Genomic DNA, 18164 nt, shown 5'->3' with positions numbered 1-18164 from the left:
CCACACAAATTCTGAAATTCATGGCTGAACATATGGACGCCACATTTTGCTGATTTTTGTTATCTGACTTCCCAAACATCTTTGATGCATCGTGTCTGGAAATGTTAACGCGGAATAATGAAAACAGTGTGTGTGAAAAAAGGGATTCCAACCCGGTCTGTATGTAAAGGTTTTGTGTGTAGGATTTACAAGATGATCTGGTTTGTGATGTCAGAGGTTTGGGTCTACGGCAGGACCAGCATAGTGGGTGCGTAACCTGTACATCACTCGCTACTAAAGATGGCGCAACTTGTGTTGGTGGCCGCTTCCCAAACCTGCAATACTAATATGTTGCCCAGGGTTTTGGGGTACTCGGTCCCGGGCGGTGTATTGCTGGGGAAATGTCACTGGGTGGCCATTGCCTGGTTTAGTGACCCTGGGGACGCTTTTTAAAAGGGGTATATTTACAGAGGAGATTAGTTAAAAGTTTATATCGGGATGCCACCTGTGGTGCGCGACCAAGTAGAGGGGTCGGCGCTGCAGGGTTCTTCTCACCAGGCGTCAATGGTGATTGCAGCCAAGATGGAGTCACTCCCCACAGGCGGAGTGGTTGCCCCGGGAAGATGGCCGGCTGGCTTGTAGTGGGCCGTGGGCGCCAGAGCGCGGGGCGGCGTCACCAGTAAATAATGGAAACGAGGCAAGAGCGCCAGTTCAGGTGTTTTTACTCACTGCTTAGGAGATTGCTCAAGAGCGTACTAGTTCACTGCTGGTAAGTCTCTGGTTATCCGGAGCAAGTTCCAGGTGGTTACCCGTTACCGGTGTCAGTGTAAATGTCCTGTTTGTCCAGCTCCAGCTCACAAGCCCCAGGCTCCACAGCAGAAAGGTGAGCTTTGTCTCGTCCCTCCAGCACTGGTGCTCTCCTGCACCCAGTCTGGTCTCAGGGGACGTCCCTCTAGAAAGCTCTCTATGTGTCATGGCTACCTCCTCTTATACCCCATGTGGCACCCGCCCCCCAGTGGTTGTCCTGATGATCGGGAAGTCTCATACTACTGGATGGCTGACTCTCCCTGCCCACCCTAATCCACTCCCCCATGTGGGGAAGGCACCTAACTGCATGTGTAATGTGTCTGGTGTGAGCACCGGCAAACCACCTGTCACTTACCTCAGATAGATACTGCTCCTTAACTCAGTTGCAGTACCCTGTAGCGACCAGAGCTTCAGGCGCGCTACACTAACCCTATACTGTGAAGGAAGGTGCGAACACCGGGCCATGAGGGCTTAGCACTCCTACACCAGAAAGTACCAGTGTTATAAACTGCATCGGGCGGGGAGTACGTTTTTTAGTGCAGTTTTTTTACCAAATCTGCATGTCTATCCTTATGCCAGCAAAGTCAAAGAGAATTGCTGTGCACACATTGTTTCTTTTTTCCTTGCAGTTTTGGGTGCAGAAAAAAGCAGCATGTCAATTGTCAGTGTGTTGTTTTTTTTCCTGCGTTTTGTATCCCTTCCAACCATTGATTTCACAAAAAAAGGTTTTGCACAAAAACTAACCAAAAATTGCATGCATTTTTGGTGCGTTTTTCTGCCACAATGTGCAGATTTTGGTGCAGAAAATTTCTGCACTACAAACTCAGCGTGTGCATATAGCCTTCACACGCTGTGATCTTGGTAGCGTGCGTACCCACCCCCGTCGGTTGTGTGTCACGGGCAAATCGCTGCCCGTGGCGCACAACATCGCTCGGACCCGTCACACTACTTACCTGCTCTGCGACGTCGCTGTGACCGGCGAACCGCCTCCTTTCTAAGGGGGGCGGTTCGTTCGGCGTCACAGTGACGTCACTAAGCGGCCGCCCAATCGAAGCGGAGGGGCGGAGATGAGCGGGACATAACATCCCGCCCACCTCTTTCCTTCCTCATTGCGGGAGGCCGCAGGTAAGGTGAGGTTCCTCGTTCCTGCGGTGTCACACATAGCGATGTGTGCTGCCGCAGGAATGACGAACAACATCGTACCTCTAGCAGCAACGATATTTGGGAACTGGACAGCGTGTCAACGAGCAACGATAAGGTGAGTATTTTTGCTCTTTAGCAGTCGCTCATACGTTTCACATGCAACAACATCGCTAACGAGGCCGGATGTGCGTCACGAATTCCGTGACCCCAACGACATCGCATTAGCGATGTCGTTGTGTGTAAAGCGGCCTTTTGGCCTGGTGCGCACACTGCAGTTTAGTTTCTTCAGCAAAAAATGCACCCTCTGGCAAAAAGACGCACCTCTGGCTGAGAAAAAAACGCATCAAAAAAACTCATGCAATTTTGCTGCTTTTTCGGTCCTTTTTTGTCACATTTCAGTACGTTTTTGCCAATGTGTTTTTTCACTATATGTAATGGAAAAATGCAAAAATAATTGACATGCTGCTTCTTTTTTCTCATCCAAAATTTCTGTAAAAAAAGAAGCAATGTGCGCACAGCCTTTCTGAATTCTCATAGACTTTGCTAGGGCAGGAAATGCATGCAGGTTAGGGCAACAGATACTGCAAACTGCAAAAAACTGCACCAAAAACTGCACCAAAAACTGCACCCAAAAAAAACATCAAAAACTGCACTGTGCGCACAGGACCTTAAAGGGAACCTGTCACTACTTTTTTAGCATATAAGCTGCGGCCACCACCACTGGGCTCTTATATACAGCATTCTAACATGCTGTATATAAGAGCCCAGGCCGCTGTGAGAACATAAAAAACACTTTATAATAATCACCTATTGGTCTCTCGGTTGGCCAGATGGGCATCTCCATTCTCCAGTGGCGGCGCCTCCTCTTTCAGCCATCTTTGTCCTCCTTCTTCTCTAGCCGCGGTGCATGACGCGTCCGACGTCATCCACACTCGCCGGCATTAAGTTCCTGAGCAGGGCAGATAAAAGTATTGTAGTGCGCCTGCGCAGGATCGGCGAGAGTGTATGATGTAGGACGCCTCATGCACACAGGAGTCAGAAGGAGGACGAAGATGGCCGAAAGAGGTGGCACCGGCACCGGACAACGGAGACGCCTATCTGGCCAACTGAGTGACCGTTAGGTAAGTATTATAAAGTGTTTTTTATGTTCTCTACACAGCGGCCCGGGCTCTTATATTCAACATGTTAGAATGCTATATATATAAGGGGTACTTTGCACACTACGACATCGCAGGTGCGATGTCGATGGGGTCAAATTGAAAGTGACGCACATCCGGCATCGCTGTCTATATCGGAGCGTGTAAATCATTTTTGATACGATTAACGAGCGCAAAAGCGTCAAAATCGTATCATCAGTGTAGCGTCGGTCATTTCCATATTTTTGTGTGTGTGAAGCCACAGGAGCGAGGAACATCTCCTTACCTGCGTCCTGCGGCTCACGCCGACTATGCGGAAGGACGGAGGTGGGCGGGATATTTACGTCCCGCTCATCTCCGCCCCTCCGCTTCTATTGGCCGCCTGCCGTGTGACGTCGCTGTGACACCGCATGACCCACCCCCTTAGGAAGGAGGCAGTTCGCTGGCCAGAGCGACGTTGCAGGGCAGGTAAGTGCGTGTGAAGCTGCCGTAGCGAAAATGTTCGCTACGGCAGCTATCACAAGATATCGCAGATGCGACGGGGGCGGGGACTATCGCGCTCGGCATCGCTACCATTGGCTTGCGATATCGTAGTGTGCAAAGTAACCTTTAGACTGTGATTTTTGTGAGGAGTTTTCTGTTACAAAAAAACTGCTTAAAAAAAACATTTGACAGATTCTAGAGTTTTTTTCTCTTCTTTGAGGTGGATTTCTTTTGGAATCATATCAAATTAAAAGACTGTAAGTGGGAACACTTTAGAGAAGGAAAAAAAAACTCTTTATGAGAATTAAAACTCCCTAGAAAAAACTTTTCCTGAAGCAGTTTCCTCTTGAAAAACTAGTTGTTTGCTTAAGAAACAAAAAACCCTGTGCGAACATAGCCTTACAATGGTGTGTCTGCGTTGCACTGCATTCTGGGAGAGTTTATTAATCTGGCGGATCTTTTTATTTGCTCTAAATACGATTATAAGGGGTACTTTGAGACAGGTGGGTTTGGGTCAGAAATTTTTGGGTAGAATTGCGTCCCTGTATACGAGACCCTCAGCAAAAGTCAGGACAAATGGGTTTCTATCATCATCCTTTCTGGTCCACAATGGAACGAGACAGGGATGTCCACTGTCGCCCCTCTTATACGTCATAGTCATGGAGCACCTTGCGGTCGCCCTGAGAAACAACACAAGCATCCACGGGATAGAGGCGGGGGGGGAGAGCCGTAAGCTGGCTCTATTCGCGGATGACCTTCTCATGTTCATTTCCCAACCACACATATCCTTCCCGTCCTTGCTTAAGGAGTTCGAACAGTTTGGCAACTTAAGCAACTTCAAAGTAAATTTTTCCAAATCAGAGGCCATGAACGTGACTTTATCGGCAGAAGACCTTGCGAGAGTATCACAAAACTTCCCTTTTAAGTGGCAACCGTCAGTTTTAAAATATCTGGGAGTTATGGTACCTAGGGATCCAGCAAAAATTGTACATCACAATTTTTTCCCCTTATTAGAAAGGACAATCAGGGACTTAAAGAAATATGACAAAAAGAGATTGACGTGGTTTGGGCGTATAAACGCGATAAAAATGGATGTGTTACCGAGGTTCCTGTTCCTGTTTCAGACAATACCCATACAGCTACCGCTAAGTTACTTCTCCAAGATCCGGACAGCCTTGTCTGGGTTTGTCTGGGGGAACAGGAGACCCCGAACAGGAATTAAAACTCTGACCAGACACAAAAGTGACGGGGGGGCGGGGCTCCCAAATTTTCAGTTATATTACAAGGCAGCTATCCTAACGAGATTACTGGACTGGCATTTTCATGGTAATTCGAAACAATGGGTGGTGATTGAACAGGATGTACTGGGAACTCCCTTACATTTACTTCCATGGTTAGAGAAAGAAAGTAGGATCCAGATAGCGAAAGGAATGGAGTTCACGCGGACAGCGATGGGGATGTGGGATGGAGAGATAAAAAAGGGATCTCTCTCTCAGGAGCAGGGCCCACTTACCCCCGTATTCGGTAATAAGAAGTTCCCCCCAGGACTCCACTCCCATAGATTCGGGGGATTTACTCGGGCGGATGATACCCGTTTTTGTCACGTGCTCCAGGGACACACCCTACCAACTTATACTTCCATGCAGGCCACAGGGAGAGAGATTTCCTGGATGGAATATATGCAGTTGAAATCTTTCCTCTCGTACCAGGACAGGGAGAGAAGGATGAGGACACCCCCTACTCCTTTTGAGAAAATATTTTTACAGGGGTCATCACCTGGACATGGCATCTCACTCATCTATAAAATGCTGAACCAGAGAAATAGGGTGGATAAACCTCACTTTGTCTGTAGGTGGGGAGAGGAACTGGGAGAGGATATTGCAGAGGACGATTGGAGCAGAGCGTACCTGTGGACCCACAAGCTTTCCTTGGCGTGCGCCGCTCAAGAGAAAAGTTATAAAATTCTCACAAGGTGGTACCATTACCCGACTAAATTACATGCTATATTTCCCTCTGTGTCTGATGTGTGCTGGAGGTGTGGCACAGACACAGGTACAATGCTACACATATGGTGGAGCTGTACTAAGCTGCAACCCTTTTGGGACTCAGTGTTCTACCTGTACAAAAAGATGAGCGGAGGTGAAATAGAAAAATCCCCCCAGGTTGCCCTTCTTTCTATGCTCCCAGGAGCTATTAAAACACAAAAAAGGGACATGTTGCGATTTTGCCTGGCGGCTGCCCGTATGATTATCCCACGATTTTGGAAACAGACTAGATGCCCTACGGTGCTGGATTGGTTGGAGGAGATGACAAACCTCCAGAGAATGGAGGAGCTGACAGCAGAACTAAATGGGAACACAGAAAAATTTACTACAGTTTGGAGACCATGGATTATGTTCATGGAGTCCCCAGAGTTTGTGGAGAGTTTGGCGAGCTTTTTGAGCTGAGAAACGGTGGGGAGTCTCATTCCTTCCCCCCCCTTTTTTCTTTTCTTTTCTTGCTTCCCCCCCCCCTCCCCCCTTTTCTCTAATTTCCTCTTCTTTATGCTTATATCTTTCCTCTTCTTTCTTTCTTTTCTGAACATTAATCTGCATTTTTCTAGTTTCATTTTTTATATGAAAAGATTTATCAATAATTCATAAGACAATAGACATACAAGGAGAATGAGTATATTAGGATACGGGAAGTCAAAAGAAGTAAAATTCTGACCTATAATTTACAAGTGGTTGTATGGTAATAGCACAAAGATAATTTGAAGAATTCCAAGAAATTTAGTAATGTAACAATTTCTGGATGTTATCCCGGCATTGAGAAAATGATGCTTATGTATTGTAATTGCACAAATGATATGTTTGTATGTTGACAACAGTTTCATCAATAAAACAGATTTGAAATAAGGGGTACTTTGCACGCCGCGCCCATCGCACATGCGATATCTTTTGATAGCTGCCATAGCGAACATTATCGCTACGGCAGCTTCACATGCACTCACCTGCCCTGCAACGTCGCTATGGCTGGCGACCCGCCTCCTTCCTAAGGGGGCTGGTCTTGCGGCGTCACAGCGACGTCACACGGCAGGCGGCCAATAGAAGCGGAGGGGCGGAGATGAGCGGGACGTAAACATCACGCCCACCTCCTTTCTTCCGCATAGCCGGTGGAGACAGGTAAGTAGATGTTCCTCGCTCCTGCGGCTTCACACACAGCGATGTGTGCTGCCGCGGGAACGAGGAACAACATCGTACCTGCGGTCAACCCGACATTATGGAAATGGCCGACGCTATACAGATCACCGATTTACGCCGCTTTTGCGATCGTTTATCGGCGCATCTAGGCTTTACACGTTGCGACATCGTTACTGGCGCCGGATGTGCGTCACTTTCGATTTGACCCCGACGATATCGCAGTGCAAAGTACCCCTTACAATGCTGTGTCTGCGTTGCACTGCATTCTGGGAGAGTTTATTAATCTGGAGGATCTTTTTATTTGCTCTAAATACGATTATAAGTCTTTATATCAAAATTTAATGATGACAGGGGGTTCTGGACACCTTTTAAAGGGCACCCGCTGCCGTTTCTATTTACTTCACATAGTCACTTTAAGAAAGTGTTCACCATTCATTAGAGATAAGACGATGAAAAAACCTGTTTATAGTGTAACATACTAAAGAATAAAAGCCGCTTCCCTTGAAGGACATAAAGACGTAAAGTCAAGCAGCCACAAAGCCTTCCCCGCACCTCGGTATTTATCCCCCCTGCCGGTAATGAGCGGCAGACTACAGAAGATCAGACAGGTGACAGTGTTACTTCCTAATTGCCCAGCAACGCCTCGCTGCGCTGACGGTAAACATCCCTGGATTACAGACACTTTCCACACCGAACGCCGCCAGCGTCATGTACCAAATATGCTGCAGAGAAGGGGTTCTTTTTATCCATGGCGACTAGTAATGAGCAAGCGTGCTCGCCCCTGCTCCTCACTCGATCGCGCATCGGCGTGAAACGAGTAGTGAGTATAATGGAAGTTAATGGGGTACTTGAGCGTTTTTAAACTCCGATACCAAGTAACGAGCATTGGTGGTAAGCACACTCACTCATCACTAATATAGACCAATCACAATGCATGTTTTATTTTTCCAGTGCAGGTTAGCGAAACTCTCATTGGTTGCTATAAGCAACAGGAATGTTGTTGCTCTACAATAGTGACCTCGAAGCATAAAAACTGTTTTAAAATTGATATTTTCCATAGCAACCAGATTCCACTTTTCATTTTTTCAGAATAGGTTGCAATGAGCAACACAATCACCGTCACTATCAGCTTTACGCCAGTTTCGTACGACTGTGAAGCACACATCACAATATCCATAGCACTCAACCATCTTGGATACAGTGGGACAGTCATAATTTTGGACTCTGACCTGAGCTGCATGTCCCACACTACAGTGAGAAGCCGCCACTCGACCCTCTCTGTCTGCCGATCATTCCCCCTTTGTCTGCCGATCACACACCCTCTGTCTGCCGATCACTTACCCTCTGTCTGCCGATCACTTACCCTCCGTCTGCCGATCACACACCCTCTGTCTGCCGATCACACACCCTCTGTCTGCCGATCACACACCCTCTGTCTGCTGATCACACACCCTCTGTCTGCCGATCACTTACCCTCTGTCTGCCGATCACTTACCCTCTGTCTGCCGATCACTTACCCTCTGTCTGCTGATCACTTACCCTCTGTCTGCCGATCACACACCCTCTGTCTACCGATCAATTACCCTCTGTCTGCCGATCACACACCCTCTGTCTGCCAATGACACCCCCGTTGCCTGCGGATCAATCACCTTTGTCTGCCGATCACCCCCTCTGTCTGCCAATCACTCGCTCTCTGTCTGATGATAACGCTCCCTCTGTCTGCCGATCACTCGCTCTCTGTATGCTGAACACCCTCCCGCCTGCCGATCACACCCCCTCTGTTGACCGATCACAACCCCTCAGCCAATCACACCCCCTCTGTCGATCGATCACACCCTGTTTGTCGATCTCACCCTCCCTATCTGTCAATCACACCCTCTCTGACTGCCGATCACACCCCTCTGTCTGCTGATCACACCCCTCTGTCTGCCAATCACACCCCTCTGTCTGCCAATCACACCCCTCTGTCTGCCAATCACACCCCTCTGTCTGCTGATCACACCCCCTCTGTCTGCCGATCACATCCCCTCTGTCTGCCGATCACACCCCTCTGTCAGCCCATCACACTCCCTCTGTCAGCCCATCACACCCCCTCTGTCAGCCCATCACACCCCCTCTGTCTGCTGATCACTCCCCCTCTGTCTGCCGATTACTCCCCTCTATCTACCGATTACATCCCCTCTGTCTGCCATTCACACTTCTTTGTCTGCCGATCACTCCCCTCTGTCTGCCGATCACACTCCCTCTGTCTGGCAATCACACCCCCTCTGTCTGCCGATCACTAGCTCTCTGTCTATCAATCACACGCCCTCTATCTGTCGACTACACCCCTCTTGCTACCAACCATGCCCCCTCTTGCTGCCAGCCATGCCCCATCTTGCTGCCAGGGAAGAGCCTTGCGCTCACAGAGGCTTGGGGAGACTCCGCCCAGGAGAGTCAATTCCGTTCATGGACCAGTACGTCCTAACCCGTTACCTTTTAGGGCTGAGGCCTTGTTGTTAAAGTCCCGTTTTGCTGACCCTTCTCCCTGGGGCCACTAACACCAGGTAGAAGACTCTAGCCTCAGCATTGCCTGATGTTCCATGTCTCGGTCAGCACCTTAGTATCATGCTATCTCAATTCAGTCTCCTCTCTCCTATGTTGTGACAGGTTACCCACTGCATGTGGCCTTGTCAACCTCTCAGATCATAGCAATGCTGTAAGTAAAATATATCTTTGTACCGTGTTAGCCAGTAGAGATATAGGTATGCTGTAGTCACACATTGGACCCTATCTGAAGTCTTACAGGAAACTGTCACTTTCCCTAGATGATAACCCCTCCCTTGTGGGCTGGTCCCAATACTTAACTATTGCTTGCCCCACAGTCTGGAAAACCACATATACAAGCTCTATACATTATGCACGTAAACATACCACAATAATACATTAAATCACATTACTAGCATTTATAACATTTTAAAACACATTACAATTTACATTACATTACCACAACGTGATTGGTGTCTTCAGGGAGCAATTCAGCTGCAAGTCCACCTCCTTACAATTGCACCACCTGAAGGTCCCTGTGTGTCTGCAGGAGACACAGCAGTGAAGAAGCAGACACATAGAGGAGTCAGAAAGCAGCCAGAACCAAGCACACAGGTTCTGCTGCTGGGAGAGAAATGGAGAGCTAGATCCAGCGATCACATACTCGCCTGCCTAGCAGAACAGAGCTGCTGGATCCTAGCTGCACACCCAGTTCTGTTAGGCCAGTGACTTCAGTCTGTAGCTGCAAATCCTTTGGATACTCAGGAGGAAACTGCAAAACAAGCAAAGATTATTTTCTATGAGCTTTGTGGTGACAAGTCCAGTGAAAAATGCATGCTTTGTCTGGACTCAGTTTTGTCATTGTCCACTTTTTGAGGTGTGCACAAAAGTACAATCGACCATGCTTTTGTGCACACCTCCGATAGGTCGACACTGAGAAAAGTGAGAACAGACAAAGCACAAAGTTGACTCCCTCTGCCTTATTAAGGCCAATTGTCCCATCGCGGCTTGTGCTAGAATGCTATTTTTCAGATGGAGCAACTGACCTGGCAAAAATACAGTATTAACATACCCTTAAAGAGGTTGTCCACTACTTTTAGATGGATGGCCTTTACTTAGGATAGGTCATCAATGTCTGATCGGCTGAGGTCCGACACCTTACACCCCCGCCAATCAGTTACTTACGGCCCCGGCGGCGGCAGCAGGCAGTCGGAAATGCTCAGTTCAGGAGCTGCTCCGTCTTCTGATAGAGGCCGCGGCTGGGTACTGTATATCCTCCTCGTATTCAGATCAATAGAAGGTGGATGTGTAGTACCAGGCCACTATCAGAAGGCGAAACAGTTCCGGAACTGGCATTTCCGGTTGCCTGCTGCAGCTGCCTGGACCGAGAACAGCTGATCGGCGGGGGTGCGGGGTGCCGATCAAAAATGGATGACCAATCCTAAGGGGTACTTTGCACGCTGCTGCGCAATGCTGAGCGCGATAGTCCCCGCTCCCATCGCACATGCTATATCTTGTGATAGCTGCCGTAGTGAACATTATCGCTACGGCAGCTTCACATGCACCTACCTGCCCTGCGACGTCGCTCTGGCTGGCGACCCACCTCCTTCTTAAGGGGGCGGGTCGTGCGGCGTCATAGCGACGTCACACGGCAGGCGACCAATAGGAGCGGAGGGGCGGAGATGATCGGGACGTAAACATCCCGCCCACCTCATTCCGCATGGCCGGCGGGACGCAGGTAAAGAGATGTTCCTCGCTCCTGCGGCTTCACACACAGCGATGTGTGCTGCCGCAGGAACGAAGAACAACATCGTAACATCGGTCGTTACGAAATTATGGAAATGACCTACGCTACACAGATCGCCGATTTATGACGCTTTTGCGATCGTAAATCGGCGCATCTAGGCTTCACAGGTTGCGACAACATTACTGGCGCCGGCTGTGCGTCACTTTCGATTTGACCCCGACAATATCGCAGCAGCGATGTCGCAACGTGCAAAGTACCCCTAAGGGCCGGCCATTATTGTAAAAGTAGAGGACAACTCCATTAACGGGACAGGTCCACCCTTTTATTGTCTTTAAAAATACTAATAATGTGCTGTTGGTTAATTGGGTCAATTAAAGGGGTTACCGAGGACTTGTGTATTTTTCACTTTAAGGGGCTAAGAACATATAGGCAGGTAGTTACCTGTTGTGCCCGGTGCTGTCTTAGAGCGGTCACAGAGGGTGATTTTGTGGCTTCATTTGACCTCTCTGTTAAAAAAGGTTAATGCTTCTCTTGATTTCAGCAGACGTGGATGGAGAACAATAAGTCGATTGTATTCTCTAATTGCTCCCTTTAACCAAAAGCACCATATTTTTAATGATATTGTATCTAGTAGAGTAGACCTGTCATGTAATGTGCCGTTTTTACATAGCGTAGACTTAGGTGACATCTGCGTTAAATTAGAATCTTGCGGTTTAAAAATATTCTTATTTAAAGGGAACCTGTCAGGTCCAATATGCACCCAGACCCACGAGCAGTTCTGGGTGCATATTACTAATCCCTGCCTAACCGTCCCTGTATCTAGTAGCATAGATAAAGAGATCATGAGAAAAGGTATTTCTAAAGATCCTTTATGATATGCTAATGAGACCAGCGACTAGTCACAAGCGCGTTACTTCCCTTGGCTAACAAAGCTGATACCATAAAGCAATATTTTTCTGTTGGCTGAGGCCCAACCCCTTCTGGTCACATGGGTATGACATCACCACAGGTACTGCAAGTGAAAAGTGAATAGTTTGTATAATGCTTATGCTAATTCTAACAGGGGGAGGGGATAACTATGAATACCCCCCCAGATACCGTGTTTTTCCTAAAATAAGCCCTCCCCCGAAGATAAGCCCTAGTCGCGGATCAATAATGAAGTGTACGTGCAGCTAAAAAAGTTACAGATACTGCAGGACACTTCATTACAGACAGCGGACACTCTGCAATCACACTGACCAGACGCAAGGGCAGAGGACCTGTAGCGATCGCACCCCCGCACACATCACATCACACACACAATAGCACATCACATCACACACAATCACCCTTCAGATCGCTCACACACACTCACCACATCCAGTGATACCGACCCTGAGAAGACGTGCGGTGGAGCGCAAGGACCTGGACATGTGACTTCCTCCCATCCCTGCGGGCTAGATGCTAGAATGTACGGGCTCTTGACAGGTATAACCTAAAGGACGCACTCTGTACCGCTGGATAGATGAAGTGTGTGTGTGTGTGTGTGTGTGTGTTATCTGATGTGTGTGTATGAGAGTCTGTGTTATCAGTATGTGTGTGTCCGTCCATCAGCAGGAGGAGGCAGCGTGCAGCATACTTGCTGACAGCGACCACCGGAGATCACAGGAAGTACTTTGTAGTCACTCAGCTGTCCAAGGTCTGGTAAGTATGAGCCTCCTGGGAGGGGGGGGGTGTCTGTTTTTTTGGGGGGGGGTAAACTTACCTCCAACCGTGTTTCTCCAAGAATAATACCGCCTCCAAAAATAAGCCCTAGCGCTTTTTGGGGGGCAAAAAAAGTATAAGACAGTGTCTTATTTTTGGAAAAACACGGTATTATCTAATCCTCAGCTGCTGTCACTCAAAAAGCTGCCGATTTTATAAACTTTACTTTCTTGGGTTTCAAAACCTAAACATCCGAGCTGACCACTACAGGTATGTATAGAATCAGCATGATAGTGCCAGTATAGCACTGGTTTCAGGTTATATACGAAAATCCTGGTGATTGGTGCGCTTTATGCCAAGGTAAGGTAAGATCAGGTCACAACGTAGATTCCGGCAGATACCAAACACACGTACGTTTTGTTCTTTTATAATGTGGAAAGCGTGTTTATGAAATCTTACCTGATCAATTATTTTTGACTGATAGGTGTATTGGCTGCATATGAAATTAGATTGCCATGGCGTACAGCGTCGCAGAATATGTTGGTGCCATATGAATAGCAAAAAAAATAAATGAAGGTGGTTCAGGCATGACCAATTATTATTTTATTTTGGTCACATTTCGGGCGCAGATATCCTATAATAATGAGAATTGCCGGAGCGCGCGGCCTGGCGTAGGACTGCGCTTTTGTTTCTGGTCTGTTTGTTTCTATGTAGAGTATCATTATCTCAGACCCTGGGGGTATTCAGGAGGAAGAAGAGGAAGCCCAGTAATGTAAAACATGTGTTCCCCACTATATTTCAGTGAGCAGGAGCCGCTCGGATCCTGGCAGCGAGTCCATGAAATAGTGAGGCCGCGAGGCTTCAATAGACATGAGGTAGAGAGCCGTCCAGGAAATTCTTAGGGACTGGGCAGGGTCTTGGCTGCAAGTTTGTGACTGGAAAATGTGAGGCAGAAAGACAGTGCAGGCATCTGAGCTCCGGCCTGGCTGACTGAGTACTGCGAAGTGCGTGGAGCCCCTTCTCTCCCTGCTATGTTGGTGGCGAGGGGCTTATTTATGTCCGGATATTAAAAGGTAAGCTGGGGAAAAGGCATCGTCTCCTCACTGAGATCAGAATTGGAAGATTAAAGGGGTTGTCCAAGATAAACAAAATATCTATGAGCCGGATTGAGGGTCTTGTGGTGTGACTGACAGCGCTTATGTGACTAATCTTTAACTCCACACACTATAGACAAGAAAACAACATTCATCCTGCGCTCAAAATCATCGTTATACCTCCCAATTCCCTAACTTTGACCTCAAACCTATTAACCCGCACAATGCGCCCACTTTAGAACTGATTATTTTTTTCTATAATGTGCCCGTCTGGTTTCTTACTATATATTTTATGATTTATTGGTATTTTATGTGTTTTTTTATGTTATTTTGTTTTAGATATTCTGGAATTGTTATGCTGTAAGGCCCCGTTCACATTATTTTTATCTATAATGTGCCATCTGGTTCCTTACCATGAATTCTGAATTTTATGATTTATTGGTATTTTATGTTGTTTTTTATGTTATGTTATTTTATGTTTTAGATATTCTGATATTGTTATGCTGTAAGACCCCGTTCACATTATTTTTTATCTATAGTGTGTCCGTCTTATTTCTTATGATTTATTGGTATTTTGTTATGTTTTTTATGTTATTTTATGTTTTAGATATTCTGGTATTGTTATGCTGTAAGACCCCATTCAGATTATTTTTTTACTATAGTGTGCCCATCTTGTTCCTTATATATTAGGAGTAATTGTTATTTTATGTTGTTTTTTTATGTTATTTTATGTTTTTATGTTTTAGATATTTTGGTATTGTTATGCTGTAATACCCCATTCACATTATTTTTTTTCTATAATGTGCCCTCTGGTTCCTTACCATGAATTTTGAGTTTTATGATTTATTGGTATTTTATGGTTTTTTTTATGTTATTTTATGTTTTAGATATTCTGATATTGTTATGCTGTAAGACCCCGTTCACATTATTTTTTATCTATAGTGTGTCCGTCTTATTTCTAATGATTTATTGGTATTTTTTGATGTTTTTTATGTTATTTTATATTTTAGATATTCTGGTATTGTTATGCTGTAAGGCCCCTTTCACATTATTTTTTTTCTATAGTCTGCCCGTCTGGTTCCTTACCTTATATATTAGGATTTATTGGTATTTTATGTTGTTTTTTTATGTTATTTTATGTTTTTATGTTTTAGATATTCTGGTATTGTTATGCTGTAAGACCCCATTCACATTATTTTTTTTTTATAATGTGCCCGTCTGGTTCCTTACCATGAATTTTGAATTTTATGATTTATTGGTATTTTATGTTTGTTTTTATGTTATTTTATGTTTTAGATATTCTGATATTGTTATGCTGTAAGACCCCGTTCACATTATTTTTTATCTATAGTGTGTCCATCTTATTTCTTATGATTTATTGGTATTTTATATTGTTTTTCTATGTTATTTTATGTTTTTATATTTTAGATATTCTGGTATTGTTATGTTGTAAGACCCCATTCAGATTATTTTTTTTCTATAGTGTGCCCGTCTGGTTCCTTACCTTATATATTAGAATTTATTGGTATTTTATGTTGTTTTTTTATGTTATTTTATGTTTTTATGTTTTAGATATTCTGGTATTGTTATGCTGTAAGACCCCATTCACATTATTTTTTTTCTATAATGTGCCCGTCTGGTTCCTTACCATGAATTTTGAATTTTATGATTTATTGGTATTTTATGGGGTTTTTTTATGTTATTTTATGTTTTAGATATTCTGATATTGTTATGCTGTAAGACCCCGTTCACATTATTTTTTATCTATAGTGTGTCCGTCTTATTTCTTATGATTTATTGGTATTTTATATTGTTTTTATATATTATTTTGTTTTTATATTTTAGATATTCTGGTATTGTTATGTTGTAAGACCCCATTCAGATTATTTTTTTTCTATAGTGTGCCCGTCTTGTTCCTTACCATATATTTTATGATTTATTGGTATTTTATTTACTTTTTATGTTATTTTATGTTTTTTATATTTTAGATATTCTGGTATTGTTATTCTGTAAGACCCCATTCACATTTTCTTTTTCTATAGTGTGCCCATCTGGTTCCTTACCTTATATATTATGATTTACTGGTATTTTATGTTGTTTTTTTTATGTTATTTTATGTTTTTATGTTTTAGATATTCTGGTATTGTTGTGCTGTAAAACCCCATTCACATTATTGTTTTTTTTATAGTCTGCCCATTTTGTTCCTTACCTGCTACATTATGATTTATTGGTATTTTATGTTGTTTTTTATGTTATTTTATGTTTTTATGTTTTAGATATTCTGGTATTGTTGAGCTGTGAGACCCTGTTCACATTATTTTTTTTCTGTAATGTGCCTGTCTGGTTTCTTACTATATATTTTATGATTTATTGGTATTTTATGGTTTTTCTCTTACCGTATTTTTTGTTTTATGTTTTAGATATTCTGGTATTGTTATGCTGTAAGGCCCCGTTCACATTATTTTTTTTCTATAATGTCCCCGTCTTGATCCTTACCTTATATATTAGGATTTATTGGTATTTTATATTGTATTCTATGTTTTTTTATGTTTTAGATATTCTGGTATTGTTGTGCTGTAAGACCGTGTTCACATTGCTTTCTGTTTAATATATACATTGGAGCACTAGCGGACACAGACAGGGGAGGGCCCCTGTGCAAGAACAAAATATGGGCCCTTTGAGCCCAAAAACTCATCAAAATGCACAATTCCATCTGCTTTGGAGGTAGTAATGGGACCTCTAACCTCTTTGGTCCCTGTGCGGTCGCACAGGCTGCACCAACGATATGTCTGCCCCTGCATTGGAGGTTTTAATATACAGTGCCTACAAGTAGTATTCAACCCCCTGCAGATTTAGCAGGTTTACACATTGGGAATTAACTTGGCATTGTGACATTTGGACTGTAGATCAGCCTGGAAGTGTGAAATGCACTGCAGCAAAAAAGAATGTTATTTCTTTTTTTATTTTTTTTTTTTAAATTGTGAAACGTTTATTCAGAGGGTCATTTATTATTCAACCCCTCAATCCACCAGAATTCTGTTTGGTTCCCCTAAAGTATTAAGAAGTATTTCAGGCACAAAGAACAATGAGCTTTACATGTTTGGATTAATTATCTCTTTTTCCAGCCTTTTCTGACTAATTAAGACCCTCCCCAAACTTGTGAACAGCACTCATACTTGGTCAACATGGGAAAGACAAAGGAGCATTCCAAGGCCATCAGAGACAAGATCGTGGAGGGTCACAAGGCTGGCAAGGGGTACAAAACCCTTTCCAAGGAGTTGGGCCTACCTGTCTCCACTGTTGGGAGCATCATCCGGAAGTGGAAGGCTTATGGAACTACTGTTAGCCTTCCACGGCCTGGACAGCCTTTGAAAGTTTCCACCCGTGCCGAGGCCAGGCTTGTCCGAAGAGTCAAGGCTAACCCAAGGACAACAAGGAAGGAGCTCCGGGAAGATCTCATGGCAGTGGGGACATTGGTTTCAGTCAATACCATAAGTAACGTACTCTACCGCAATGGTCTCCATTCCAGATGAGCCTGTAGGGTACCTTTACTTTCAAAGCGTCATGTCAAGGCTCGTCTACAGTTTGCTCATGATCACTTGGAGGACTCTGAGACAGACTGGTTCAAGGTTCTCTGGTCTGATGAGACCAAGATCGAGATCTTTGGTGCCAACCACATACGTGACGTTTGGAGACTGGATGGCACTGCATACGACCCCAAGAATACCATCCCTACAGTCAAGCATGGTGGTGACAGCATCATGCTGTGGGGCTGTTTCTCAGCCAAGGGGCCTGGCCATCTGGTCCGCATCCATGGGAAGATGGATAGCACGGCCTACCTGGAGATTTTGGCCAAGAACCTCCTCTCCTCCAACAAGGATCTTAAGATGGGTCGTCATTTCATCTTCCAACAAGACAACGACTCAAAGCACACAGTCAAGAAAACCAAGGCCTGGTTCAAGAGGGAAAAAATCAAGGTGTTGCAGTGGCCTAGTCAGTCTCCTGACCTTAACCCAATTGAACACTTGTGGAAGGAGCTCAAGATTAAAGTCCACATGAGACACCCAAAGAACCAAGATAACTTGGAGAAGATCTGCATGGAGGAGTGGGCCAAGATAACTCCAGAGACCTGTGCCGGCCTGATCAGGTCTTATAAAAGACGATTATTAGCTGTAATTGCAAACAAGGGTTATTCCACAAAATATTAAACCTAGGGGTTGAATAATAATTGACCCACACTTTTATGTTGAAAATTTATTAAAATTTAACTGAGCAACATAACTTGTTGGTTTGTAAGATTTATGCATCTGTTAATAAATCCTGCTCTTGTTTGAAGTTTGCAGGCTCTAACTTATTTGCATCTTATCAAACCTGCTAAATCTGC

At 44.8% G+C, this 18164-nt stretch overlaps 1 protein-coding gene across 3 annotated transcripts in view; it reads left to right on the top strand.

Annotated features, from left to right (window-relative positions):
• SGCD (sarcoglycan delta) overlaps positions 1 to 18164 on the top strand; it is a 1008723-nt gene that overhangs the window by 637812 nt on the left and 352747 nt on the right. Inside the window, exon 1 of one of the 3 annotated variants that reach the window (XM_075344303.1) lies at positions 13630 to 13759. The exons of the other annotated variants lie outside the window; for them this stretch is intronic. The gene's annotated coding sequence lies outside the window, so the exon portion shown is untranslated. Of the gene's footprint in view, positions 1 to 13629; positions 13760 to 18164 lie in introns of those variants that run through there. 3 annotated transcript variants of the gene reach the window in all.

This window comes from Anomaloglossus baeobatrachus, chromosome 4, assembly GCF_048569485.1.
Source record: "Anomaloglossus baeobatrachus isolate aAnoBae1 chromosome 4, aAnoBae1.hap1, whole genome shotgun sequence".
NCBI lineage: Eukaryota > Metazoa > Chordata > Amphibia > Anura > Aromobatidae > Anomaloglossus > Anomaloglossus baeobatrachus.
This window is presented reverse-complemented; position numbering and strand designations above follow the sequence as displayed.